Raw genomic sequence first — 27,693 nt, forward strand, 5'->3', positions numbered from 1 at the left:
CTGGAAGAGGCTGACTGAAGGACACGTAAGAACTGACAAACCTTTTAAACATTAAAATGTCTTTAAAGTTTGCATCTTTAAATGTTCGCAGTGTTAAAGATAGTCTGAGATGTGCGGCCAGCTTGTCCTACCTGGCCAAGGTCAAGGCCGACCTGCTGTTCCTGCAGGAGTGTGGAATACCACACCTCAGCAACTACAGGCGCTGGTCGAGTGTGTGGTCCCACGGACCGTCCATCTGGTCAGGTGGGAACGACTGCCGTTCATCCGGCCTAGGCATTCTGCTGCGGGGGGGCGACTTCACCGTCTCCGAAGTTAAGGAGGTGGTGGGAGGACGCCTCCTCGTAGCAGACATCACGTACAAAAACTGCCCTCTCAGGCTGATTAATGTGTATGCCCCGGCCGTCAAGACCGAGCGGCTGGCACCTTTTGAACAGCTGCCACTGCTACTCACCACCTCCAGGCCAATCATACTGGGTGGGGACTTTAACTGTATCATTGACAAGGCCGGCCGATCCAACAGGGCCGAAAGTAAACTGGACGCTACGTCCAGAGCCCTGCTGGAAACAGTCAAAGATGCCAAGCTGCTCGACGTCTTCAGCGACCAAGCAGACGGAGGGCAGCGTAGATACACGTGGTCGCGGCCAGACGGGTCTGTCCGCTCCAGGATCGACTTCATGTTTGCGTCCCGCGCGCTCACGGTCAGGTCCACCGACGTCAAGCCGGTGTTCTTCTCTGACCACTGCCTCCTGCTGGCAGACTGTCAGCTGGAGGAAAACCAGAAAGTGGGCAGGGGGTCCTGGAAGCTTAATGTAGAACTGTTGACCCCAGAGAACCTCGAGGAACTCAAGAGGGTTTACCACGGTTGGAGAACCGTGAAACTCTTCTTTGAATTATAGAAATCATAGAAACCCTACAGTGCAGAAGGAGGCCACTCAGCCCATCGAGTCTGCACCGACCACAATCCCACCCAGGCCCTACCCCCATATATTTACCCGCTAATCCTTCTAACCAACGCATCTCAGGACTCTAAGGGGCAATTTTTTTTTTTTAACCTGGCCAATCAACCTAACCCGCACATCTTTGGACTGTGGGAGGAAACCGGAGCACCCGGAGGAAACCCACGCAGACGCGAGGAGAATGTGCAAACTCCACACAGACAGTGACCTGAGCCGGGAATCGAACCCAGGACCCTGGAGCTGTGAAGCAGCAGTGCTAACCACTGTGCTACCGTGCCGCCCTAAGTCTCCATCGCTCTGGTGGGAAACCATCAAGGGCAACATCAAGGGGTTCTTTACCCGAAAAGGGGTTCAGAAGGCCAGGGAGAGACGGGGGGAAATGTCCCGACTCCAGAAAAGCATGCAGGAGCTACTCCAACTGCAGTCGATGGGGGTTGATGTCAAGGAGGACCTCCGGGAGGTGAAGAGCCAGCAAGCCTCGCTCTTTGCCTCGGAGGCCTCCAAGGTTATCTTCCGGTCCAGGGTCCGCTCCGTGGAGCAGGACGAAACGTGCTCGCGCTTCTTCTTCCAGAAGGTGCACAGAGAAACCGCAGTGATCACAAGCCTGAAGGAAGAAGATGGCTCTGTAGGGTCATCGCAGTCTGACATTCTGAGGATTTGCATATCCTTCTATGCCGGACTGTACGACCTGAAGCCAACAGACAGCACGGCCTCCCAGTCTTTCCTGTCGTCTATCACGCAAGTCTTGGACGACGGCGAGCGGGAGAGCCTGGACAGACCGGTAGCTCTGGATGAGCTGACAAAGGCAGTCGAGTCCCTTCAGAAGGGTAAAACTCCCGGTAGCGACGGCTTACCGGCTGAGTTTTACTCGGCGTTGTGGGACTTGACGGACCCGGACCTCCTGGAAGTATACGAGAGTATGCTTCTGGAAGGCAGCATGTCAGAATCCATGAGGAAAGGCATCATTACCCTCATCTACAAGCAGAAGGGGGCAAGGGAAGAAATTAGAAATTGGAGACCTATTTCACTATTGAATGTGGGTTACAAGATTCTGGCCAAGGTCATCGCCAACCGGGTCAAGTCTGCTCTGGGGTCAGTGATCCATCCTGATCAAACCTGTGCTGTACCCGGCAGGAAGATCTCTGATAGCCTCGCGCTACTCAGGGATACGATCGCCTAGGTGCAGGACAGGCAGGTGGACACCTGCCTCATCAGTCTAGACCAGGAGAAGGCGTTTGACAGAATATCGCACAGCTACATGATGGATGTGCTCTCCAAAATGGGATTTGGGGAGGGAATCTGCAATTGGATCCAACTGCTCTACACAGACATCAGTAGCGCAGTTTCAATCAATGGGTGGGAATCAGATACGTTTCAAATCAGGTCTGGAGTCAGGCAGGGCTGCCCTCTCTCCTCCGTCCTTTTTGTGTGTTGCATTGAACCCTTTGCCGAGGCCCTCAGAAGCGACCCAGGCATCAAAGGGGTTACAATCCCAGGCAGCGGAGGGACGCAAGTCAAAGCTTCCCTCTACATGGATGACGTGGCTGTTTTCTGCTCGGACCCCTCGAGCCAAAGTCAACCAGGGTAAGAGTGAGGCCATGTTCTTTGGGAACTGGCCTGACACATCCTTTGTCCCCTTCACCATTAGGGTAGACTACCTCAAGGTGCTGGGGATATGGTTCGGAGCGGCAGGGGCATGCGCCAAAAACTGGGAGGAGCGCATCGCCAAAGCCAAACAAAAATTGGGATTGTGGGAGCAACGCTCCCTCTCCATTACTGGGAAGAACCTTGTGATCCGGTGCGAGGTTCTGTCCGTGTTGTTGTACGTGGCGCAGGTGTGGCCTCTCCCCAAGTCCTGCGCAGCAGCAGTGACCCGGGCCATCTTCAAGTTCATCTGGAGATCAAAGATGGATCGTGTCCGCAGGGAGGCGATGCACAAATCTCCAGAGAACGGAGGGAAAAACGTTCCCAACGCCGCCCTCATCCTGATGGCCACCTTTGTGTGCAGCTGCATCAAGCTGTGTGTAGATCCTCGGTACAGTAACAGCAAGTGCCACTATTCTTTGAGGTTCTACCTGTCCCAAGTGTTGCGGAGGATGGGTCTGGCCACATTGCCGCGGAACGCTCCAAGTAGTTGGACCGTACCGCAGCACCTGTCCTTCGTGGAGAAATTCTTCCGGAAACACACCTTTGACCACATGGCTATCAAGCAGTGGTCAGCACGTAATGTCCTTGAAGCCCTGAGAGAAAAGGAGACGGCAGATCCTGTCGGATGGTTCCCTGAGCGGACTGTCAATGTCATTTGGCAGAATGCCTCATCACCAGAACTCACAAACAAGCACCAAGACCTGGCTTGGCTGGTGGTGAGAAGGGCACTCCCCGTCAGATCCTTTATGCACGCCCGGGGTCTCAACCTCACCGCACGCTGCCCTCGAAGCAGCTGCGGGGCTGATGAGACGGTGGCACACCTCCTTGTGGAATGTGCCTTTGCAAAGAAGGTCTGGAACGAGATGCAGTGGTATTTGTCGCGGTTCGTCCCGGGCAGCTCGGTGACGCAGGACTCTGTGCTCTACAGGCTGTTTCCGGGAACGCACACCGAAACAAATATCAACCGCTGCTGGAGGGTCATCAACTCGGTGAAGGACGCGCTTTGGTCCGCCCGAAACTTGCTGATCTTCCAGCTGAAAGAATTGTCCTCGACCGAGTGTTGCAGACTGGCACATTCCAAGGTCCAGGACTACGTGCTCAGGGACGCGCTCAAGCTTGGGGCAGCCGCCGCCAAGGCACAATGGGGAAAGGCCACCGTGTAAAGCGTCTCAACCGAGGCAGACCGAGGGCCGGGTAACTGCAGAATACCCTCGGCCCGCGTAACTGTGTGCCAACCTGAAAAACAACGGCACACAGTAAACTCTGACGTATGTATATAGTTTTAAGAAATGAAATGTAACGAAATGTAATGTTTTTGTAAATGAGCACGGTATTGTACTGTAAAAATGATTCTTTTTTACACTGTTTATGACTTTTGGATCTGTAATTTTGCAATGTTTTATTGGAGAGTTTTTTTTTGTGTGAATAAAGTATATTTTTGAAATAAAAATAAAAAATCTGTTCTTATCAGTTTAATATCTGATACGTCCCTTATCTGGGGACCATATATTAAATTGATTTTTGGAGCAGGGAGATGGAATAGGGGCTTGCTCCGTCCACTCCACGTATCGGCCCGGTATTGCAGTATCTCCGGGAACGGTGCACCACCCCCTTTCTGGGGACATTCTCAAACTTCAAAAACAGCTCTCGCACAAACTCACTCTGATGTGGAGGTGCCCGCTTTGCACCGGGGTGGCTGGGGCGGGCACAGTAAGAAGTCTCACATCACCGAGTTAAAGTCCAACAGGGTTTATTTGGTATCCATGATGTGGAGATGCCAGCGTTGGACTGGGGTAAACACAGTAAGGAGTCTAACAACACCAGGTTAAAGTCCAACAGGCTTATTTTGTTTGGTAGCAAACGCCACTAGCTTTCCGAGCGCTGCTCCTTCGTCAGGTGAGTGGGAGACCTGCTAACAAACAGCAACACAGGGCATCGCAAGACACAAACTCAGTTTACAGAATCATGAATAATGATTGGGACGCGAGTCTTTACAGCTAATCAAGTCTTAAAGGTACACACAATGTGACTGGAGAGAGAATTAAGCACAGGTTAAAGAGATGTGTATTGTCTCCAGACAGGACAGCCAGTCAGATTTTACAAGTTACAGATAGTGTGACATGAAGCCAAGATCCCGGTTGAGGCCGTCCTCATGTGTGCCTCAACCGGGATCTTGGCTTCATGTCACACTATCTGTCATTGTCTATTACAGATATCTACTCTTGTCTCCAGACAGGAGCTGTTTGTTTGCAGATCTCCCACTCACCCGACGAAGGAGCAGCGCTCCGAATGCTAGTGGCGTTTGCTGCCAAATAAGCCTGTTGGACTTTAACCTGGTGTTGTTAGACTCCTTACTGTGTTTACCCCAGTCCAACGCCGGCATCTCCACATCATGACTCTTTGCATCACTTAAACACTCTAAGCAAGTGAACACAATAGTCCAAAAGACAGTCTGTCTGCCCAAGCCAACTTCAAACAAAGAGCAGTTCGCAGGTCTTCATCTCCAATAATGGTGCTAATGACCTCATGGCTAATTGTTCTAACACAATGGTTTCAACAAGAGGACCTTGTTTAACGTCCCGAAACTCATATCACACGACCGAGACTTGGGCTAGCAGAATTCCTTTAAGTATACAGCCTTTGGATCTTTGGAACAGAGTTGCTGTTTAATCTCTGACAAGAACAGGACTCCAGGCAACAGAAGCGAGGTGAGGAGAGGAGGAAGTAGTTAGAATGTGCAATGCACTGTGCCTGCGAGTGTGCGGGCAGCAGTGTCAAGCGTTGCCTTTCAAAAGATAATGAATTATCTGAAGGTAAAGTATTTGTAGGGCGACTGGCACCAAGGGAGTTGCTCTTGCAGAGAGCTGGCACAGACAGGACAGGCCAAACGGCCTCCTTTGGTGCTGCAAGTATTGTATGGGCACAGTCGGTTGCTGCATTCTCACTCACGGCCTGCAAAACACGCAACTGTTTTCAAAAGCTTGTTGCAGAGCAGCGCCTTGACAGTGACGTAGATGTGAATAGGCACAACCCTCTGGTAAGTGATTGGTGGAGTACGGGGCCATCTACATAACTGTGATGCAGTGGCGGTGAAAAAGGGGAGAAAAGGCAACTTGTGTGTTGCAATGAGAAAGGCTGGGCGAAAGAAGCCAAGAGTGCAGCTGAGAGTGCTTATATGTGTAAGTGTTTGAATGGTGTCAGCCTGTTGTCAAAGAGGGAAGGCATATGACAATTGGGCGAGTCAAGAGCAGCACCGGCATCGCTTCTCGGCCTTTTGGCTAAGATCAAGTGTAGTATCTGTTCTTATCAGTTTAATATCTGATACGTCCCTTATCTGGGGACCATATATTAAATTGATTTTTGGAGCAGGGAGATGGAATAGGGGCTTGCTCCGTCCACTCCACGTATCGGCCCGGTATTGCAGTATCTCCGGGAACGGTGCACCACCCCCTTTCTGGGGACATTCTCAAACTTCAAAAACAGCTCTCGCACAAACTCACTCTGACGTGGAGGTGCCCGCTTTGCACCGGGGTGGCTGGGGCGGGCACAGTGAGAAGTCTCACATCACCAAGTTAAAGTCCAACAGGGTTTATTTGGTATCCATGATGTGGAGATGCCAGCGTTGGACTGGGGTAAACGCAGTAAGGAGTCTAACAACACCAGGTTAAAGTCCAACAGGCTTATTTTGTTTGGTAGCAAACGCCACTAGCTTTCCGAGCGCTGCTCCTTCGTCAGGTGAGTGGGAGATCTGCTAACAAACAGCAACACAGGGCATCTCAAGACACAAACTCACGGATCCTTTTGGCTAAGATCAAGTGTAGTATCTGTTCTTATCAGTTTAATCTTCTCGGCCTTTTGGCTAAGATCAAGTGTATGATCAAAGCCAAGAGCTCGGATTTCGCAAGGAGCTATCGAGTTTCGATGGGGATTGTGGATTGAAGAAGCAGGCGTCGGACGACCGGCAGACGACCGTCTGCAACACTTGAGCTCTGATGCTACTGGTGGATCTTTATGCTGGTTTCAAGCCTCTGGCTTGGACCTAACGCCGGTACAGTAAGACTCAGTGTTTTCGAGCTATGGCTGCAGCTGCTCTGAAAGCTACAGGCCAAAGGCAGCCCAACACCATCCGGGTGAAGCCTTCGGGAGGAGGCTCACCTGTGGGCCGCGATTACCTCGTGAAGAAGGTATTGTTCGAGTGCTGCGGATTCCAAGCAGCAGACATCTACGGTGTGGCTGAGTACAGCAAGCCGCCGCACGTGGATATCAGCTTCAGAAGCCTGTCAGGATGCGTCAAGCTCCTGACAGCGGTGAAGGAGAAAGGCAAAGAGGGGCCCCTCTCTATCCTGACGGCGGAGCCCCTGTTCACCATGCCGTCCCAGCGGAACCGGGTTATCACATTCCATATGTATAACCACTACGTCCCTGCGGCTGATGTGCTGACGTTCCTCTCCCGGTACGTGGAGGTGAAGGGAGAGAGCGTGGACGTCATGGACCAGTATGGAATATGGACCTGTAAAAGGCAGGTGAGAGTCACCCTGAAGACTGACCCCAAGGGAGGCCTTCTGCACCCGCCCTCCAATTTTGCCATCGGAGGGAATCGAGGCTTCCTGTACTACACGGGCCAGCCACGACTGTGCCGCAACTGTGGCAAAACCGGCCATTTTGCCGCGAGCTGCAGCGTCACCGTCTGCAGAAACTGCCTGAAGGAGGGGCACTCGACCGACGAGTGCAAAGACAGCAAATGTTGCAACCTGTGTGGGGAGACTGGCCATGTTTACAGAGTCTGCCCCAAGCGGAAGGTCACTTACGCCCAGATCACCAGAGGCGGAGCGAGGAAGGCGAGTGCTCCTGCCGCCTCAGGGAACAAGAAGCCCACCGCAAAAGAAGCTGGCACGGAGAAAGCTTCTGAAGCAAAGGTGGAGCCCCCCAGTGCAGCAGGATGACGACACATCCACACCACCACCAGCAGAGGGCGCAGAGGACATGGAGCAGGAGAACGGAGATCCCGAGGGCCCCTGGCAGGTGGTAAAGAAAAAGAAAAGCACCCAGAAAAGGAAATCCTGCGCAGCCAGGGTCTCCAGGGACGACGTCTCCTCAGACGAGGAAAAGAAAGCGGGCAGCCGACAAAGCATCAAACGGCGCATTAGAAAAGCGGCACGAGAACCACAATGGACTCGGACCAACGACCAGAAAGCAGCCGGGGACCATCCAGCCGACGGATACAGCAGTGCGGCCGAGGCCCCCCCAAACCCCGGACAACAGGAACGAGGACACCGACGACGCCCAAGGCGGAGATCGGCCCGCAAGCCCGGCACCAACCGAGGGCTACACGACACCGACCATGTCACCCAGTCGTGGTCGGGGACCTGAGGCAGGGTCGGACTGCTACCTCAGCCCTGCAGAATTTCGTCAGCGCCACAGGAATGCAGCACCTGGAAGAGGCTGACTGAAGGACACGTAAGAACTGACAAACCTTTTAAACATTAAAATGTCTTTAAAGTTTGCATCTTTAAATGTTCGCAGTGTTAAAGATAGTCTGAGATGTGCGGCCAGCTTGTCCTACCTGGCCAAGGTCAAGGCCGACCTGCTGTTCCTGCAGGAGTGTGGAATACCACACCTCAGCAACTACAGGCGCTGGTCGAGTGTGTGGTCCCACGGACCGTCCATCTGGTCAGGTGGGAACGACTGCCGTTCATCCGGCCTAGGCATTCTGCTGCGGGGGGGCGACTTCACCGTCTCCGAAGTTAAGGAGGTGGTGGGAGGACGCCTCCTCGTAGCAGACATCACGTACAAAAACTGCCCTCTCAGGCTGATTAATGTGTATGCCCCGGCCGTCAAGACCGAGCGGCTGGCACCTTTTGAACAGCTGCCACTGCTACTCACCACCTCCAGGCCAATCATACTGGGTGGGGACTTTAACTGTATCATTGACAAGGCCGGCCGATCCAACAGGGCCGAAAGTAAACTGGACGCTACGTCCAGAGCCCTGCTGGAAACAGTCAAAGATGCCAAGCTGCTCGACGTCTTCAGCGACCAAGCAGACGGAGGGCAGCGTAGATACACGTGGTCGCGGCCAGACGGGTCTGTCCGCTCCAGGATCGACTTCATGTTTGCGTCCCGCGCGCTCACGGTCAGGTCCACCGACGTCAAGCCGGTGTTCTTCTCTGACCACTGCCTCCTGCTGGCAGACTGTCAGCTGGAGGAAAACCAGAAAGTGGGCAGGGGGTCCTGGAAGCTTAATGTAGAACTGTTGACCCCAGAGAACCTCGAGGAACTCAAGAGGGTTTACCACGGTTGGAGAACCGTGAAACTCTTCTTTGAATTATAGAAATCATAGAAACCCTACAGTGCAGAAGGAGGCCACTCAGCCCATCGAGTCTGCACCGACCACAATCCCACCCAGGCCCTACCCCCATATATTTACCCGCTAATCCTTCTAACCAACGCATCTCAGGACTCTAAGGGGCAATTTTTTTTTTTTAACCTGGCCAATCAACCTAACCCGCACATCTTTGGACTGTGGGAGGAAACCGGAGCACCCGGAGGAAACCCACGCAGACGCGAGGAGAATGTGCAAACTCCACACAGACAGTGACCTGAGCCGGGAATCGAACCCAGGACCCTGGAGCTGTGAAGCAGCAGTGCTAACCACTGTGCTACCGTGCCGCCCTAAGTCTCCATCGCTCTGGTGGGAAACCATCAAGGGCAACATCAAGGGGTTCTTTACCCGAAAAGGGGTTCAGAAGGCCAGGGAGAGACGGGGGGAAATGTCCCGACTCCAGAAAAGCATGCAGGAGCTACTCCAACTGCAGTCGATGGGGGTTGATGTCAAGGAGGACCTCCGGGAGGTGAAGAGCCAGCAAGCCTCGCTCTTTGCCTCGGAGGCCTCCAAGGTTATCTTCCGGTCCAGGGTCCGCTCCGTGGAGCAGGACGAAACGTGCTCGCGCTTCTTCTTCCAGAAGGTGCACAGAGAAACCGCAGTGATCACAAGCCTGAAGGAAGAAGATGGCTCTGTAGGGTCATCGCAGTCTGACATTCTGAGGATTTGCATATCCTTCTATGCCGGACTGTACGACCTGAAGCCAACAGACAGCACGGCCTCCCAGTCTTTCCTGTCGTCTATCACGCAAGTCTTGGACGACGGCGAGCGGGAGAGCCTGGACAGACCGGTAGCTCTGGATGAGCTGACAAAGGCAGTCGAGTCCCTTCAGAAGGGTAAAACTCCCGGTAGCGACGGCTTACCGGCTGAGTTTTACTCGGCGTTGTGGGACTTGACGGACCCGGACCTCCTGGAAGTATACGAGAGTATGCTTCTGGAAGGCAGCATGTCAGAATCCATGAGGAAAGGCATCATTACCCTCATCTACAAGCAGAAGGGGGCAAGGGAAGAAATTAGAAATTGGAGACCTATTTCACTATTGAATGTGGGTTACAAGATTCTGGCCAAGGTCATCGCCAACCGGGTCAAGTCTGCTCTGGGGTCAGTGATCCATCCTGATCAAACCTGTGCTGTACCCGGCAGGAAGATCTCTGATAGCCTCGCGCTACTCAGGGATACGATCGCCTAGGTGCAGGACAGGCAGGTGGACACCTGCCTCATCAGTCGAGACCAGGAGAAGGCGTTTGACAGAATATCGCACAGCAACATGATGGATGTGCTCTCCAAAATGGGATTTGGGGAGGGAATCTGCAATTGGATCCAACTGCTCTACACAGACATCAGTAGCGCAGTTTCAATCAATGGGTGGGAATCAGATACGTTTCAAATCAGGTCTGGAGTCAGGCAGGGCTGCCCTCTCTCCTCCGTCCTTTTTGTGTGTTGCATTGAACCCTTTGCCGAGGCCCTCAGAAGCGACCCAGGCATCAAAGGGGTTACAATCCCAGGCAGCGGAGGGACGCAAGTCAAAGCTTCCCTCTACATGGATGACGTGGCTGTTTTCTGCTCGGACCCCTCGAGCCAAAGTCAACCAGGGTAAGAGTGAGGCCATGTTCTTTGGGAACTGGCCTGACACATCCTTTGTCCCCTTCACCATTAGGGTAGACTACCTCAAGGTGCTGGGGATATGGTTCGGAGCGGCAGGGGCATGCGCCAAAAACTGGGAGGAGCGCATCGCCAAAGCCAAACAAAAATTGGGATTGTGGGAGCAACGCTCCCTCTCCATTACTGGGAAGAACCTTGTGATCCGGTGCGAGGTTCTGTCCGTGTTGTTGTACGTGGCGCAGGTGTGGCCTCTCCCCAAGTCCTGCGCAGCAGCAGTGACCCGGGCCATCTTCAAGTTCATCTGGAGATCAAAGATGGATCGTGTCCGCAGGGAGGCGATGCACAAATCTCCAGAGAACGGAGGGAAAAACGTTCCCAACGCCGCCCTCATCCTGATGGCCACCTTTGTGTGCAGCTGCATCAAGCTGTGTGTAGATCCTCGGTACAGTAACAGCAAGTGCCACTATTCTTTGAGGTTCTACCTGTCCCAAGTGTTGCGGAGGATGGGTCTGGCCACATTGCCGCGGAACGCTCCAAGTAGTTGGACCGTACCGCAGCACCTGTCCTTCGTGGAGAAATTCTTCCGGAAACACACCTTTGACCACATGGCTATCAAGCAGTGGTCAGCACGTAATGTCCTTGAAGCCCTGAGAGAAAAGGAGACGGCAGATCCTGTCGGATGGTTCCCTGAGCGGACTGTCAATGTCATTTGGCAGAATGCCTCATCACCAGAACTCACAAACAAGCACCAAGACCTGGCTTGGCTGGTGGTGAGAAGGGCACTCCCCGTCAGATCCTTTATGCACGCCCGGGGTCTCAACCTCACCGCACGCTGCCCTCGAAGCAGCTGCGGGGCTGATGAGACGGTGGCACACCTCCTTGTGGAATGTGCCTTTGCAAAGAAGGTCTGGAACGAGATGCAGTGGTATTTGTCGCGGTTCGTCCCGGGCAGCTCGGTGACGCAGGACTCTGTGCTCTACAGGCTGTTTCCGGGAACGCACACCGAAACAAATATCAACCGCTGCTGGAGGGTCATCAACTCGGTGAAGGACGCGCTTTGGTCCGCCCGAAACTTGCTGATCTTCCAGCTGAAAGAATTGTCCTCGACCGAGTGTTGCAGACTGGCACATTCCAAGGTCCAGGACTACGTGCTCAGGGACGCGCTCAAGCTTGGGGCAGCCGCCGCCAAGGCACAATGGGGAAAGGCCACCGTGTAAAGCGTCTCAACCGAGGCAGACCGAGGGCCGGGTAACTGCAGAATACCCTCGGCCCGCGTAACTGTGTGCCAACCTGAAAAACAACGGCACACAGTAAACTCTGACGTATGTATATAGTTTTAAGAAATGAAATGTAACGAAATGTAATGTTTTTGTAAATGAGCACGGTATTGTACTGTAAAAATGATTCTTTTTTACACTGTTTATGACTTTTGGATCTGTAATTTTGCAATGTTTTATTGGAGAGTTTTTTTTTGTGTGAATAAAGTATATTTTTGAAATAAAAATAAAAAATCTGTTCTTATCAGTTTAATATCTGATACGTCCCTTATCTGGGGACCATATATTAAATTGATTTTTGGAGCAGGGAGATGGAATAGGGGCTTGCTCCGTCCACTCCACGTATCGGCCCGGTATTGCAGTATCTCCGGGAACGGTGCACCACCCCCTTTCTGGGGACATTCTCAAACTTCAAAAACAGCTCTCGCACAAACTCACTCTGATGTGGAGGTGCCCGCTTTGCACCGGGGTGGCTGGGGCGGGCACAGTAAGAAGTCTCACATCACCGAGTTAAAGTCCAACAGGGTTTATTTGGTATCCATGATGTGGAGATGCCAGCGTTGGACTGGGGTAAACACAGTAAGGAGTCTAACAACACCAGGTTAAAGTCCAACAGGCTTATTTTGTTTGGTAGCAAACGCCACTAGCTTTCCGAGCGCTGCTCCTTCGTCAGGTGAGTGGGAGACCTGCTAACAAACAGCAACACAGGGCATCGCAAGACACAAACTCAGTTTACAGAATCATGAATAATGATTGGGACGCGAGTCTTTACAGCTAATCAAGTCTTAAAGGTACACACAATGTGACTGGAGAGAGAATTAAGCACAGGTTAAAGAGATGTGTATTGTCTCCAGACAGGACAGCCAGTCAGATTTTACAAGTTACAGATAGTGTGACATGAAGCCAAGATCCCGGTTGAGGCCGTCCTCATGTGTGCCTCAACCGGGATCTTGGCTTCATGTCACACTATCTGTCATTGTCTATTACAGATATCTACTCTTGTCTCCAGACAGGAGCTGTTTGTTTGCAGATCTCCCACTCACCCGACGAAGGAGCAGCGCTCCGAATGCTAGTGGCGTTTGCTGCCAAATAAGCCTGTTGGACTTTAACCTGGTGTTGTTAGACTCCTTACTGTGTTTACCCCAGTCCAACGCCGGCATCTCCACATCATGACTCTTTGCATCACTTAAACACTCTAAGCAAGTGAACACAATAGTCCAAAAGACAGTCTGTCTGCCCAAGCCAACTTCAAACAAAGAGCAGTTCGCAGGTCTTCATCTCCAATAATGGTGCTAATGACCTCATGGCTAATTGTTCTAACACAATGGTTTCAACAAGAGGACCTTGTTTAACGTCCCGAAACTCATATCACACGACCGAGACTTGGGCTAGCAGAATTCCTTTAAGTATACAGCCTTTGGATCTTTGGAACAGAGTTGCTGTTTAATCTCTGACAAGAACAGGACTCCAGGCAACAGAAGCGAGGTGAGGAGAGGAGGAAGTAGTTAGAATGTGCAATGCACTGTGCCTGCGAGTGTGCGGGCAGCAGTGTCAAGCGTTGCCTTTCAAAAGATAATGAATTATCTGAAGGTAAAGTATTTGTAGGGCGACTGGCACCAAGGGAGTTGCTCTTGCAGAGAGCTGGCACAGACAGGACAGGCCAAACGGCCTCCTTTGGTGCTGCAAGTATTGTATGGGCACAGTCGGTTGCTGCATTCTCACTCACGGCCTGCAAAACACGCAACTGTTTTCAAAAGCTTGTTGCAGAGCAGCGCCTTGACAGTGACGTAGATGTGAATAGGCACAACCCTCTGGTAAGTGATTGGTGGAGTACGGGGCCATCTACATAACTGTGATGCAGTGGCGGTGAAAAAGGGGAGAAAAGGCAACTTGTGTGTTGCAATGAGAAAGGCTGGGCGAAAGAAGCCAAGAGTGCAGCTGAGAGTGCTTATATGTGTAAGTGTTTGAATGGTGTCAGCCTGTTGTCAAAGAGGGAAGGCATATGACAATTGGGCGAGTCAAGAGCAGCACCGGCATCGCTTCTCGGCCTTTTGGCTAAGATCAAGTGTAGTATCTGTTCTTATCAGTTTAATATCTGATACGTCCCTTATCTGGGGACCATATATTAAATTGATTTTTGGAGCAGGGAGATGGAATAGGGGCTTGCTCCGTCCACTCCACGTATCGGCCCGGTATTGCAGTATCTCCGGGAACGGTGCACCACCCCCTTTCTGGGGACATTCTCAAACTTCAAAAACAGCTCTCGCACAAACTCACTCTGACGTGGAGGTGCCCGCTTTGCACCGGGGTGGCTGGGGCGGGCACAGTGAGAAGTCTCACATCACCAAGTTAAAGTCCAACAGGGTTTATTTGGTATCCATGATGTGGAGATGCCAGCGTTGGACTGGGGTAAACGCAGTAAGGAGTCTAACAACACCAGGTTAAAGTCCAACAGGCTTATTTTGTTTGGTAGCAAACGCCACTAGCTTTCCGAGCGCTGCTCCTTCGTCAGGTGAGTGGGAGATCTGCTAACAAACAGCAACACAGGGCATCTCAAGACACAAACTCACGGATCCTTTTGGCTAAGATCAAGTGTAGTATCTGTTCTTATCAGTTTAATCTTCTCGGCCTTTTGGCTAAGATCAAGTGTATGATCAAAGCCAAGAGCTCGGATTTCGCAAGGAGCTATCGAGTTTCGATGGGGATTGTGGATTGAAGAAGCAGGCGTCGGACGACCGGCAGACGACCGTCTGCAACACTTGAGCTCTGCTGCTACTGGTGGATCTTTATGCTGGTTTCAAGCCTCTGGCTTGGACCTAACGCCGGTACAGTAAGACTCAGTGTTTTCGAGCTATGGCTGCAGCTGCTCTGAAAGCTACAGGCCAAAGGCAGCCCAACACCATCCGGGTGAAGCCTTCGGGAGGAGGCTCACCTGTGGGCCGCGATTACCTCGTGAAGAAGGTATTGTTCGAGTGCTGCGGATTCCAAGCAGCAGACATCTACGGTGTGGCTGAGTACAGCAAGCCGCCGCACGTGGATATCAGCTTCAGAAGCCTGTCAGGATGCGTCAAGCTCCTGACAGCGGTGAAGGAGAAAGGCAAAGAGGGGCCCCTCTCTATCCTGACGGCGGAGCCCCTGTTCACCATGCCGTCCCAGCGGAACCGGGTTATCACATTCCATATGTATAACCACTACGTCCCTGCGGCTGATGTGCTGACGTTCCTCTCCCGGTACGTGGAGGTGAAGGGAGAGAGCGTGGACGTCATGGACCAGTATGGAATATGGACCTGTAAAAGGCAGATGAGAGTCACCCTGAAGACTGACCCCAAGGGAGGCCTTCTGCACCCGCCCTCCAATTTTGCCATCGGAGGGAATCGAGGCTTCCTGTACTACACGGGCCAGCCACGACTGTGCCGCAACTGTGGCAAAACCGGCCATTTTGCCGCGAGCTGCAGCGTCACCGTCTGCAGAAACTGCCTGAAGGAGGGGCACTCGACCGACGAGTGCAAAGACAGCAAATGTTGCAACCTGTGTGGGGAGACTGGCCATGTTTACAGAGTCTGCCCCAAGCGGAAGGTCACTTACGCCCAGATCACCAGAGGCGGAGCGAGGAAGGCGAGTGCTCCTGCCGCCTCAGGGAACAAGAAGCCCACCGCAAAAGAAGCTGGCACGGAGAAAGCTTCTGAAGCAAAGGTGGAGCCCCCCAGTGCAGCAGGATGACGACACATCCACACCACCACCAGCAGAGGGCGCAGAGGACATGGAGCAGGAGAACGGAGATCCCGAGGGCCCCTGGCAGGTGGTAAAGAAAAAGAAAAGCACCCAGAAAAGGAAATCCTGCGCAGCCAGGGTCTCCAGGGACGACGTCTCCTCAGACGAGGAAAAGAAAGCGGGCAGCCGACAAAGCATCAAACGGCGCATTAGAAAAGCGGCACGAGAACCACAATGGACTCGGACCAACGACCAGAAAGCAGCCGGGGACCATCCAGCCGACGGATACAGCAGTGCGGCCGAGGCCCCCCCAAACCCCGGACAACAGGAACGAGGACACCGACGACGCCCAAGGCGGAGATCGGCCCGCAAGCCCGGCACCAACCGAGGGCTACACGACACCGACCATGTCACCCAGTCGTGGTCGGGGACCTGAGGCAGGGTCGGACTGCTACCTCAGCCCTGCAGAATTTCGTCAGCGCCACAGGAATGCAGCACCTGGAAGAGGCTGACTGAAGGACACGTAAGAACTGACAAACCTTTTAAACATTAAAATGTCTTTAAAGTTTGCATCTTTAAATGTTCGCAGTGTTAAAGATAGTCTGAGATGTGCGGCCAGCTTGTCCTACCTGGCCAAGGTCAAGGCCGACCTGCTGTTCCTGCAGGAGTGTGGAATACCACACCTCAGCAACTACAGGCGCTGGTCGAGTGTGTGGTCCCACGGACCGTCCATCTGGTCAGGTGGGAACGACTGCCGTTCATCCGGCCTAGGCATTCTGCTGCGGGGGGGCGACTTCACCGTCTCCGAAGTTAAGGAGGTGGTGGGAGGACGCCTCCTCGTAGCAGACATCACGTACAAAAACTGCCCTCTCAGGCTGATTAATGTGTATGCCCCGGCCGTCAAGACCGAGCGGCTGGCACCTTTTGAACAGCTGCCACTGCTACTCACCACCTCCAGGCCAATCATACTGGGTGGGGACTTTAACTGTATCATTGACAAGGCCGGCCGATCCAACAGGGCCGAAAGTAAACTGGACGCTACGTCCAGAGCCCTGCTGGAAACAGTCAAAGATGCCAAGCTGCTCGACGTCTTCAGCGACCAAGCAGACGGAGGGCAGCGTAGATACACGTGGTCGCGGCCAGACGGGTCTGTCCGCTCCAGGATCGACTTCATGTTTGCGTCCCGCGCGCTCACGGTCAGGTCCACCGACGTCAAGCCGGTGTTCTTCTCTGACCACTGCCTCCTGCTGGCAGACTGTCAGCTGGAGGAAAACCAGAAAGTGGGCAGGGGGTCCTGGAAGCTTAATGTAGAACTGTTGACCCCAGAGAACCTCGAGGAACTCAAGAGGGTTTACCACGGTTGGAGAACCGTGAAACTCTTCTTTGAATTATAGAAATCATAGAAACCCTACAGTGCAGAAGGAGGCCACTCAGCCCATCGAGTCTGCACCGACCACAATCCCACCCAGGCCCTACCCCCATATATTTACCCGCTAATCCTTCTAACCAACGCATCTCAGGACTCTAAGGGGCAATTTTTTTTTTTTAACCTGGCCAATCAACCTAACCCGCACATCTTTGGACTGTGGGAGGAAACCGGAGCACCCGGAGGAAACCCACGCAGACGCGAGGAGAATGTGCAAACTCCACACAGACAGTGACCTGAGCCGGGAATCGAACCCAGGACCCTGGAGCTGTGAAGCAGCAGTGCTAACCACTGTGCTACCGTGCCGCCCTAAGTCTCCATCGCTCTGGTGGGAAACCATCAAGGGCAACATCAAGGGGTTCTTTACCCGAAAAGGGGTTCAGAAGGCCAGGGAGAGACGGGGGGAAATGTCCCGACTCCAGAAAAGCATGCAGGAGCTACTCCAACTGCAGTCGATGGGGGTTGATGTCAAGGAGGACCTCCGGGAGGTGAAGAGCCAGCAAGCCTCGCTCTTTGCCTCGGAGGCCTCCAAGGTTATCTTCCGGTCCAGGGTCCGCTCCGTGGAGCAGGACGAAACGTGCTCGCGCTTCTTCTTCCAGAAGGTGCACAGAGAAACCGCAGTGATCACAAGCCTGAAGGAAGAAGATGGCTCTGTAGGGTCATCGCAGTCTGACATTCTGAGGATTTGCATATCCTTCTATGCCGGACTGTACGACCTGAAGCCAACAGACAGCACGGCCTCCCAGTCTTTCCTGTCGTCTATCACGCAAGTCTTGGACGACGGCGAGCGGGAGAGCCTGGACAGACCGGTAGCTCTGGATGAGCTGACAAAGGCAGTCGAGTCCCTTCAGAAGGGTAAAACTCCCGGTAGCGACGGCTTACCGGCTGAGTTTTACTCGGCGTTGTGGGACTTGACGGACCCGGACCTCCTGGAAGTATACGAGAGTATGCTTCTGGAAGGCAGCATGTCAGAATCCATGAGGAAAGGCATCATTACCCTCATCTACAAGCAGAAGGGGGCAAGGGAAGAAATTAGAAATTGGAGACCTATTTCACTATTGAATGTGGGTTACAAGATTCTGGCCAAGGTCATCGCCAACCGGGTCAAGTCTGCTCTGGGGTCAGTGATCCATCCTGATCAAACCTGTGCTGTACCCGGCAGGAAGATCTCTGATAGCCTCGCGCTACTCAGGGATACGATCGCCTAGGTGCAGGACAGGCAGGTGGACACCTGCCTCATCAGTCTAGACCAGGAGAAGGCGTTTGACAGAATATCGCACAGCTACATGATGGATGTGCTCTCCAAAATGGGATTTGGGGAGGGAATCTGCAATTGGATCCAACTGCTCTACACAGACATCAGTAGCGCAGTTTCAATCAATGGGTGGGAATCAGATACGTTTCAAATCAGGTCTGGAGTCAGGCAGGGCTGCCCTCTCTCCTCCGTCCTTTTTGTGTGTTGCATTGAACCCTTTGCCGAGGCCCTCAGAAGCGACCCAGGCATCAAAGGGGTTACAATCCCAGGCAGCGGAGGGACGCAAGTCAAAGCTTCCCTCTACATGGATGACGTGGCTGTTTTCTGCTCGGACCCCTCGAGCCAAAGTCAACCAGGGTAAGAGTGAGGCCATGTTCTTTGGGAACTGGCCTGACACATCCTTTGTCCCCTTCACCATTAGGGTAGACTACCTCAAGGTGCTGGGGATATGGTTCGGAGCGGCAGGGGCATGCGCCAAAAACTGGGAGGAGCGCATCGCCAAAGCCAAACAAAAATTGGGATTGTGGGAGCAACGCTCCCTCTCCATTACTGGGAAGAACCTTGTGATCCGGTGCGAGGTTCTGTCCGTGTTGTTGTACGTGGCGCAGGTGTGGCCTCTCCCCAAGTCCTGCGCAGCAGCAGTGACCCGGGCCATCTTCAAGTTCATCTGGAGATCAAAGATGGATCGTGTCCGCAGGGAGGCGATGCACAAATCTCCAGAGAACGGAGGGAAAAACGTTCCCAACGCCGCCCTCATCCTGATGGCCACCTTTGTGTGCAGCTGCATCAAGCTGTGTGTAGATCCTCGGTACAGTAACAGCAAGTGCCACTATTTTTTGAGGTTCTACCTGTCCCAAGTCTTGCGGAGGATGGGTCTGGCCACATTGCCGCGGAACGCTCCAAGTAGTTGGACCGTACCGCAGCACCTGTCCTTCGTGGAGAAATTCTTCCGGAAACACACCTTTGACCACATGGCTATCAAGCAGTGGTCAGCACGTAATGTCCTTGAAGCCCTGAGAGAAAAGGAGACGGCAGATCCTGTCGGATGGTTCCCTGAGCGGACTGTCAATGTCATTTGGCAGAATGCCTCATCACCAGAACTCACAAACAAGCACCAAGACCTGGCTTGGCTGGTGGTGAGAAGGGCACTCCCCGTCAGATCCTTTATGCACGCCCGGGGTCTCAACCTCACCGCACGCTGCCCTCGAAGCAGCTGCGGGGCTGATGAGACGGTGGCACACCTCCTTGTGGAATGTGCCTTTGCAAAGAAGGTCTGGAACGAGATGCAGTGGTATTTGTCGCGGTTCGTCCCGGGCAGCTCGGTGACGCAGGACTCTGTGCTCTACAGGCTGTTTCCGGGAACGCACACCGAAACAAATATCAACCGCTGCTGGAGGGTCATCAACTCGGTGAAGGACGCGCTTTGGTCCGCCCGAAACTTGCTGATCTTCCAGCTGAAAGAATTGTCCTCGACCGAGTGTTGCAGACTGGCACATTCCAAGGTCCAGGACTACGTGCTCAGGGACGCGCTCAAGCTTGGGGCAGCCGCCGCCAAGGCACAATGGGGAAAGGCCACCGTGTAAAGCGTCTCAACCGAGGCAGACCGAGGGCCGGGTAACTGCAGAATACCCTCGGCCCGCGTAACTGTGTGCCAACCTGAAAAACAACGGCACACAGTAAACTCTGACGTATGTATATAGTTTTAAGAAATGAAATGTAACGAAATGTAATGTTTTTGTAAATGAGCACGGTATTGTACTGTAAAAATGATTCTTTTTTACACTGTTTATGACTTTTGGATCTGTAATTTTGCAATGTTTTATTGGAGAGTTTTTTTTTGTGTGAATAAAGTATATTTTTGAAATAAAAATAAAAAATCTGTTCTTATCAGTTTAATATCTGATACGTCCCTTATCTGGGGACCATATATTAAATTGATTTTTGGAGCAGGGAGATGGAATAGGGGCTTGCTCCGTCCACTCCACGTATCGGCCCGGTATTGCAGTATCTCCGGGAACGGTGCACCACCCCCTTTCTGGGGACATTCTCAAACTTCAAAAACAGCTCTCGCACAAACTCACTCTGATGTGGAGGTGCCCGCTTTGCACCGGGGTGGCTGGGGCGGGCACAGTAAGAAGTCTCACATCACCGAGTTAAAGTCCAACAGGGTTTATTTGGTATCCATGATGTGGAGATGCCAGCGTTGGACTGGGGTAAACACAGTAAGGAATCTAACAACACCAGGTTAAAGTCCAACAGGCTTATTTTGTTTGGTAGCAAACGCCACTAGCTTTCCGAGCGCTGCTCCTTCGTCAGGTGAGTGGGAGACCTGCTAACAAACAGCAACACAGGGCATCGCAAGACACAAACTCAGTTTACAGAATCATGAATAATGATTGGGACGCGAGTCTTTACAGCTAATCAAGTCTTAAAGGTACACACAATGTGACTGGAGAGAGAATTAAGCACAGGTTAAAGAGATGTGTATTGTCTCCAGACAGGACAGCCAGTCAGATTTTACAAGTTACAGATAGTGTGACATGAAGCCAAGATCCCGGTTGAGGCCGTCCTCATGTGTGCCTCAACCGGGATCTTGGCTTCATGTCACACTATCTGTCATTGTCTATTACAGATATCTACTCTTGTCTCCAGACAGGAGCTGTTTGTTTGCAGATCTCCCACTCACCCGACGAAGGAGCAGCGCTCCGAATGCTAGTGGCGTTTGCTGCCAAATAAGCCTGTTGGACTTTAACCTGGTGTTGTTAGACTCCTTACTGTGTTTACCCCAGTCCAACGCCGGCATCTCCACATCATGACTCTTTGCATCACTTAAACACTCTAAGCAAGTGAACACAATAGTCCAAAAGACAGTCTGTCTGCCCAAGCCAACTTCAAACAAAGAGCAGTTCGCAGGTCTTCATCTCCAATAATGGTGCTAATGACCTCATGGCTAATTGTTCTAACACAATGGTTTCAACAAGAGGACCTTGTTTAACGTCCCGAAACTCATATCACACGACCGAGACTTGGGCTAGCAGAATTCCTTTAAGTATACAGCCTTTGGATCTTTGGAACAGAGTTGCTGTTTAATCTCTGACAAGAACAGGACTCCAGGCAACAGAAGCGAGGTGAGGAGAGGAGGAAGTAGTTAGAATGTGCAATGCACTGTGCCTGCGAGTGTGCGGGCAGCAGTGTCAAGCGTTGCCTTTCAAAAGATAATGAATTATCTGAAGGTAAAGTATTTGTAGGGCGACTGGCACCAAGGGAGTTGCTCTTGCAGAGAGCTGGCACAGACAGGACAGGCCAAACGGCCTCCTTTGGTGCTGCAAGTATTGTATGGGCACAGTCGGTTGCTGCATTCTCACTCACGGCCTGCAAAACACGCAACTGTTTTCAAAAGCTTGTTGCAGAGCAGCGCCTTGACAGTGACGTAGATGTGAATAGGCACAACCCTCTGGTAAGTGATTGGTGGAGTACGGGGCCATCTACATAACTGTGATGCAGTGGCGGTGAAAAAGGGGAGAAAAGGCAACTTGTGTGTTGCAATGAGAAAGGCTGGGCGAAAGAAGCCAAGAGTGCAGCTGAGAGTGCTTATATGTGTAAGTGTTTGAATGGTGTCAGCCTGTTGTCAAAGAGGGAAGGCATATGACAATTGGGCGAGTCAAGAGCAGCACCGGCATCGCTTCTCGGCCTTTTGGCTAAGATCAAGTGTAGTATCTGTTCTTATCAGTTTAATATCTGATACGTCCCTTATCTGGGGACCATATATTAAATTGATTTTTGGAGCAGGGAGATGGAATAGGGGCTTGCTCCGTCCACTCCACGTATCGGCCCGGTATTGCAGTATCTCCGGGAACGGTGCACCACCCCCTTTCTGGGGACATTCTCAAACTTCAAAAACAGCTCTCGCACAAACTCACTCTGACGTGGAGGTGCCCGCTTTGCACCGGGGTGGCTGGGGCGGGCACAGTGAGAAGTCTCACATCACCAAGTTAAAGTCCAACAGGGTTTATTTGGTATCCATGATGTGGAGATGCCAGCGTTGGACTGGGGTAAACGCAGTAAGGAGTCTAACAACACCAGGTTAAAGTCCAACAGGCTTATTTTGTTTGGTAGCAAACGCCACTAGCTTTCCGAGCGCTGCTCCTTCGTCAGGTGAGTGGGAGATCTGCTAACAAACAGCAACACAGGGCATCTCAAGACACAAACTCACGGATCCTTTTGGCTAAGATCAAGTGTAGTATCTGTTCTTATCAGTTTAATCTTCTCGGCCTTTTGGCTAAGATCAAGTGTATGATCAAAGCCAAGAGCTCGGATTTCGCAAGGAGCTATCGAGTTTCGATGGGGATTGTGGATTGAAGAAGCAGGCGTCGGACGACCGGCAGACGACCGTCTGCAACACTTGAGCTCTGCTGCTACTGGTGGATCTTTATGCTGGTTTCAAGCCTCTGGCTTGGACCTAACGCCGGTACAGTAAGACTCAGTGTTTTCGAGCTATGGCTGCAGCTGCTCTGAAAGCTACAGGCCAAAGGCAGCCCAACACCATCCGGGTGAAGCCTTCGGGAGGAGGCTCACCTGTGGGCCGCGATTACCTCGTGAAGAAGGTATTGTTCGAGTGCTGCGGATTCCAAGCAGCAGACATCTACGGTGTGGCTGAGTACAGCAAGCCGCCGCACGTGGATATCAGCTTCAGAAGCCTGTCAGGATGCGTCAAGCTCCTGACAGCGGTGAAGGAGAAAGGCAAAGAGGGGCCCCTCTCTATCCTGACGGCGGAGCCCCTGTTCACCATGCCGTCCCAGCGGAACCGGGTTATCACATTCCATATGTATAACCACTACGTCCCTGCGGCTGATGTGCTGACGTTCCTCTCCCGGTACGTGGAGGTGAAGGGAGAGAGCGTGGACGTCATGGACCAGTATGGAATATGGACCTGTAAAAGGCAGATGAGAGTCACCCTGAAGACTGACCCCAAGGGAGGCCTTCTGCACCCGCCCTCCAATTTTGCCATCGGAGGGAATCGAGGCTTCCTGTACTACACGGGCCAGCCACGACTGTGCCGCAACTGTGGCAAAACCGGCCATTTTGCCGCGAGCTGCAGCGTCACCGTCTGCAGAAACTGCCTGAAGGAGGGGCACTCGACCGACGAGTGCAAAGACAGCAAATGTTGCAACCTGTGTGGGGAGACTGGCCATGTTTACAGAGTCTGCCCCAAGCGGAAGGTCACTTACGCCCAGATCACCAGAGGCGGAGCGAGGAAGGCGAGTGCTCCTGCCGCCTCAGGGAACAAGAAGCCCACCGCAAAAGAAGCTGGCACGGAGAAAGCTTCTGAAGCAAAGGTGGAGCCCCCCAGTGCAGCAGGATGACGACACATCCACACCACCACCAGCAGAGGGCGCAGAGGACATGGAGCAGGAGAACGGAGATCCCGAGGGCCCCTGGCAGGTGGTAAAGAAAAAGAAAAGCACCCAGAAAAGGAAATCCTGCGCAGCCAGGGTCTCCAGGGACGACGTCTCCTCAGACGAGGAAAAGAAAGCGGGCAGCCGACAAAGCATCAAACGGCGCATTAGAAAAGCGGCACGAGAACCACAATGGACTCGGACCAACGACCAGAAAGCAGCCGGGGACCATCCAGCCGACGGATACAGCAGTGCGGCCGAGGCCCCCCCAAACCCCGGACAACAGGAACGAGGACACCGACGACGCCCAAGGCGGAGATCGGCCCGCAAGCCCGGCACCAACCGAGGGCTACACGACACCGACCATGTCACCCAGTCGTGGTCGGGGACCTGAGGCAGGGTCGGACTGCTACCTCAGCCCTGCAGAATTTCGTCAGCGCCACAGGAATGCAGCACCTGGAAGAGGCTGACTGAAGGACACGTAAGAACTGACAAACCTTTTAAACATTAAAATGTCTTTAAAGTTTGCATCTTTAAATGTTCGCAGTGTTAAAGATAGTCTGAGATGTGCGGCCAGCTTGTCCTACCTGGCCAAGGTCAAGGCCGACCTGCTGTTCCTGCAGGAGTGTGGAATACCACACCTCAGCAACTACAGGCGCTGGTCGAGTGTGTGGTCCCACGGACCGTCCATCTGGTCAGGTGGGAACGACTGCCGTTCATCCGGCCTAGGCATTCTGCTGCGGGGGGGCGACTTCACCGTCTCCGAAGTTAAGGAGGTGGTGGGAGGACGCCTCCTCGTAGCAGACATCACGTACAAAAACTGCCCTCTCAGGCTGATTAATGTGTATGCCCCGGCCGTCAAGACCGAGCGGCTGGCACCTTTTGAACAGCTGCCACTGCTACTCACCACCTCCAGGCCAATCATACTGGGTGGGGACTTTAACTGTATCATTGACAAGGCCGGCCGATCCAACAGGGCCGAAAGTAAACTGGACGCTACGTCCAGAGCCCTGCTGGAAACAGTCAAAGATGCCAAGCTGCTCGACGTCTTCAGCGACCAAGCAGACGGAGGGCAGCGTAGATACACGTGGTCGCGGCCAGACGGGTCTGTCCGCTCCAGGATCGACTTCATGTTTGCGTCCCGCGCGCTCACGGTCAGGTCCACCGACGTCAAGCCGGTGTTCTTCTCTGACCACTGCCTCCTGCTGGCAGACTGTCAGCTGGAGGAAAACCAGAAAGTGGGCAGGGGGTCCTGGAAGCTTAATGTAGAACTGTTGACCCCAGAGAACCTCGAGGAACTCAAGAGGGTTTACCACGGTTGGAGAACCGTGAAACTCTTCTTTGAATTATAGAAATCATAGAAACCCTACAGTGCAGAAGGAGGCCACTCAGCCCATCGAGTCTGCACCGACCACAATCCCACCCAGGCCCTACCCCCATATATTTACCCGCTAATCCTTCTAACCAACGCATCTCAGGACTCTAAGGGGCAATTTTTTTTTTTTAACCTGGCCAATCAACCTAACCCGCACATCTTTGGACTGTGGGAGGAAACCGGAGCACCCGGAGGAAACCCACGCAGACGCGAGGAGAATGTGCAAACTCCACACAGACAGTGACCTGAGCCGGGAATCGAACCCAGGACCCTGGAGCTGTGAAGCAGCAGTGCTAACCACTGTGCTACCGTGCCGCCCTAAGTCTCCATCGCTCTGGTGGGAAACCATCAAGGGCAACATCAAGGGGTTCTTTACCCGAAAAGGGGTTCAGAAGGCCAGGGAGAGACGGGGGGAAATGTCCCGACTCCAGAAAAGCATGCAGGAGCTACTCCAACTGCAGTCGATGGGGGTTGATGTCAAGGAGGACCTCCGGGAGGTGAAGAGCCAGCAAGCCTCGCTCTTTGCCTCGGAGGCCTCCAAGGTTATCTTCCGGTCCAGGGTCCGCTCCGTGGAGCAGGACGAAACGTGCTCGCGCTTCTTCTTCCAGAAGGTGCACAGAGAAACCGCAGTGATCACAAGCCTGAAGGAAGAAGATGGCTCTGTAGGGTCATCGCAGTCTGACATTCTGAGGATTTGCATATCCTTCTATGCCGGACTGTACGACCTGAAGCCAACAGACAGCACGGCCTCCCAGTCTTTCCTGTCGTCTATCACGCAAGTCTTGGACGACGGCGAGCGGGAGAGCCTGGACAGACCGGTAGCTCTGGATGAGCTGACAAAGGCAGTCGAGTCCCTTCAGAAGGGTAAAACTCCCGGTAGCGACGGCTTACCGGCTGAGTTTTACTCGGCGTTGTGGGACTTGACGGACCCGGACCTCCTGGAAGTATACGAGAGTATGCTTCTGGAAGGCAGCATGTCAGAATCCATGAGGAAAGGCATCATTACCCTCATCTACAAGCAGAAGGGGGCAAGGGAAGAAATTAGAAATTGGAGACCTATTTCACTATTGAATGTGGGTTACAAGATTCTGGCCAAGGTCATCGCCAACCGGGTCAAGTCTGCTCTGGGGTCAGTGATCCATCCTGATCAAACCTGTGCTGTACCCGGCAGGAAGATCTCTGATAGCCTCGCGCTACTCAGGGATACGATCGCCTAGGTGCAGGACAGGCAGGTGGACACCTGCCTCATCAGTCTAGACCAGGAGAAGGCGTTTGACAGAATATCGCACAGCTACATGATGGATGTGCTCTCCAAAATGGGATTTGGGGAGGGAATCTGCAATTGGATCCAACTGCTCTACACAGACATCAGTAGCGCAGTTTCAATCAATGGGTGGGAATCAGATACGTTTCAAATCAGGTCTGGAGTCAGGCAGGGCTGCCCTCTCTCCTCCGTCCTTTTTGTGTGTTGCATTGAACCCTTTGCCGAGGCCCTCAGAAGCGACCCAGGCATCAAAGGGGTTACAATCCCAGGCAGCGGAGGGACGCAAGTCAAAGCTTCCCTCTACATGGATGACGTGGCTGTTTTCTGCTCGGACCCCTCGAGCCAAAGTCAACCAGGGTAAGAGTGAGGCCATGTTCTTTGGGAACTGGCCTGACACATCCTTTGTCCCCTTCACCATTAGGGTAGACTACCTCAAGGTGCTGGGGATATGGTTCGGAGCGGCAGGGGCATGCGCCAAAAACTGGGAGGAGCGCATCGCCAAAGCCAAACAAAAATTGGGATTGTGGGAGCAACGCTCCCTCTCCATTACTGGGAAGAACCTTGTGATCCGGTGCGAGGTTCTGTCCGTGTTGTTGTACGTGGCGCAGGTGTGGCCTCTCCCCAAGTCCTGCGCAGCAGCAGTGACCCGGGCCATCTTCAAGTTCATCTGGAGATCAAAGATGGATCGTGTCCGCAGGGAGGCGATGCACAAATCTCCAGAGAACGGAGGGAAAAACGTTCCCAACGCCGCCCTCATCCTGATGGCCACCTTTGTGTGCAGCTGCATCAAGCTGTGTGTAGATCCTCGGTACAGTAACAGCAAGTGCCACTATTCTTTGAGGTTCTACCTGTCCCAAGTGTTGCGGAGGATGGGTCTGGCCACATTGCCGCGGAACGCTCCAAGTAGTTGGACCGTACCGCAGCACCTGTCCTTCGTGGAGAAATTCTTCCGGAAACACACCTTTGACCACATGGCTATCAAGCAGTGGTCAGCACGTAATGTCCTTGAAGCCCTGAGAGAAAAGGAGACGGCAGATCCTGTCGGATGGTTCCCTGAGCGGACTGTCAATGTCATTTGGCAGAATGCCTCATCACCAGAACTCACAAACAAGCACCAAGACCTGGCTTGGCTGGTGGTGAGAAGGGCACTCCCCGTCAGATCCTTTATGCACGCCCGGGGTCTCAACCTCACCGCACGCTGCCCTCGAAGCAGCTGCGGGGCTGATGAGACGGTGGCACACCTCCTTGTGGAATGTGCCTTTGCAAAGAAGGTCTGGAACGAGATGCAGTGGTATTTGTCGCGGTTCGTCCCGGGCAGCTCGGTGACGCAGGACTCTGTGCTCTACAGGCTGTTTCCGGGAACGCACACCGAAACAAATATCAACCGCTGCTGGAGGGTCATCAA

General features: G+C 53.1%; 3 non-coding genes and 3 pseudogenes across 3 annotated transcripts; all 6 read left to right on the forward strand.

The window, feature by feature from the left end:
• The first annotated feature begins 4,035 nt into the window (after positions 1-4,035).
• On the forward strand, positions 4,036-4,213 carry LOC144511539 (U2 spliceosomal RNA; annotated as a pseudogene).
• A 1,648-nt stretch (positions 4,214-5,861) lies between these two features.
• Positions 5,862-6,052, forward strand: LOC144511623 (U2 spliceosomal RNA). The gene has a single exon (XR_013500870.1). It is a non-coding gene; the product is annotated as a U2 spliceosomal RNA (small nuclear RNA).
• Positions 6,053-12,070: 6,018 nt separating this feature from the next.
• On the forward strand, positions 12,071-12,248 carry LOC144511540 (U2 spliceosomal RNA; annotated as a pseudogene).
• A 1,648-nt stretch (positions 12,249-13,896) lies between these two features.
• On the forward strand, positions 13,897-14,087 carry LOC144511624 (U2 spliceosomal RNA). Its single transcript, XR_013500871.1, has one exon. It is a non-coding gene; the product is annotated as a U2 spliceosomal RNA (small nuclear RNA).
• Positions 14,088-20,105: 6,018 nt separating this feature from the next.
• Positions 20,106-20,283, forward strand: LOC144511541 (U2 spliceosomal RNA; annotated as a pseudogene).
• A 1,648-nt stretch (positions 20,284-21,931) lies between these two features.
• LOC144511625 (U2 spliceosomal RNA) lies at positions 21,932-22,122 on the forward strand. Its single transcript, XR_013500872.1, has one exon. It is a non-coding gene; the product is annotated as a U2 spliceosomal RNA (small nuclear RNA).
• The last annotated feature ends 5,571 nt before the right edge of the window (positions 22,123-27,693 follow it).

Source organism: Mustelus asterias, chromosome 24 (assembly GCF_964213995.1).
Source record: "Mustelus asterias chromosome 24, sMusAst1.hap1.1, whole genome shotgun sequence".
Lineage (NCBI taxonomy): Eukaryota > Metazoa > Chordata > Chondrichthyes > Carcharhiniformes > Triakidae > Mustelus > Mustelus asterias.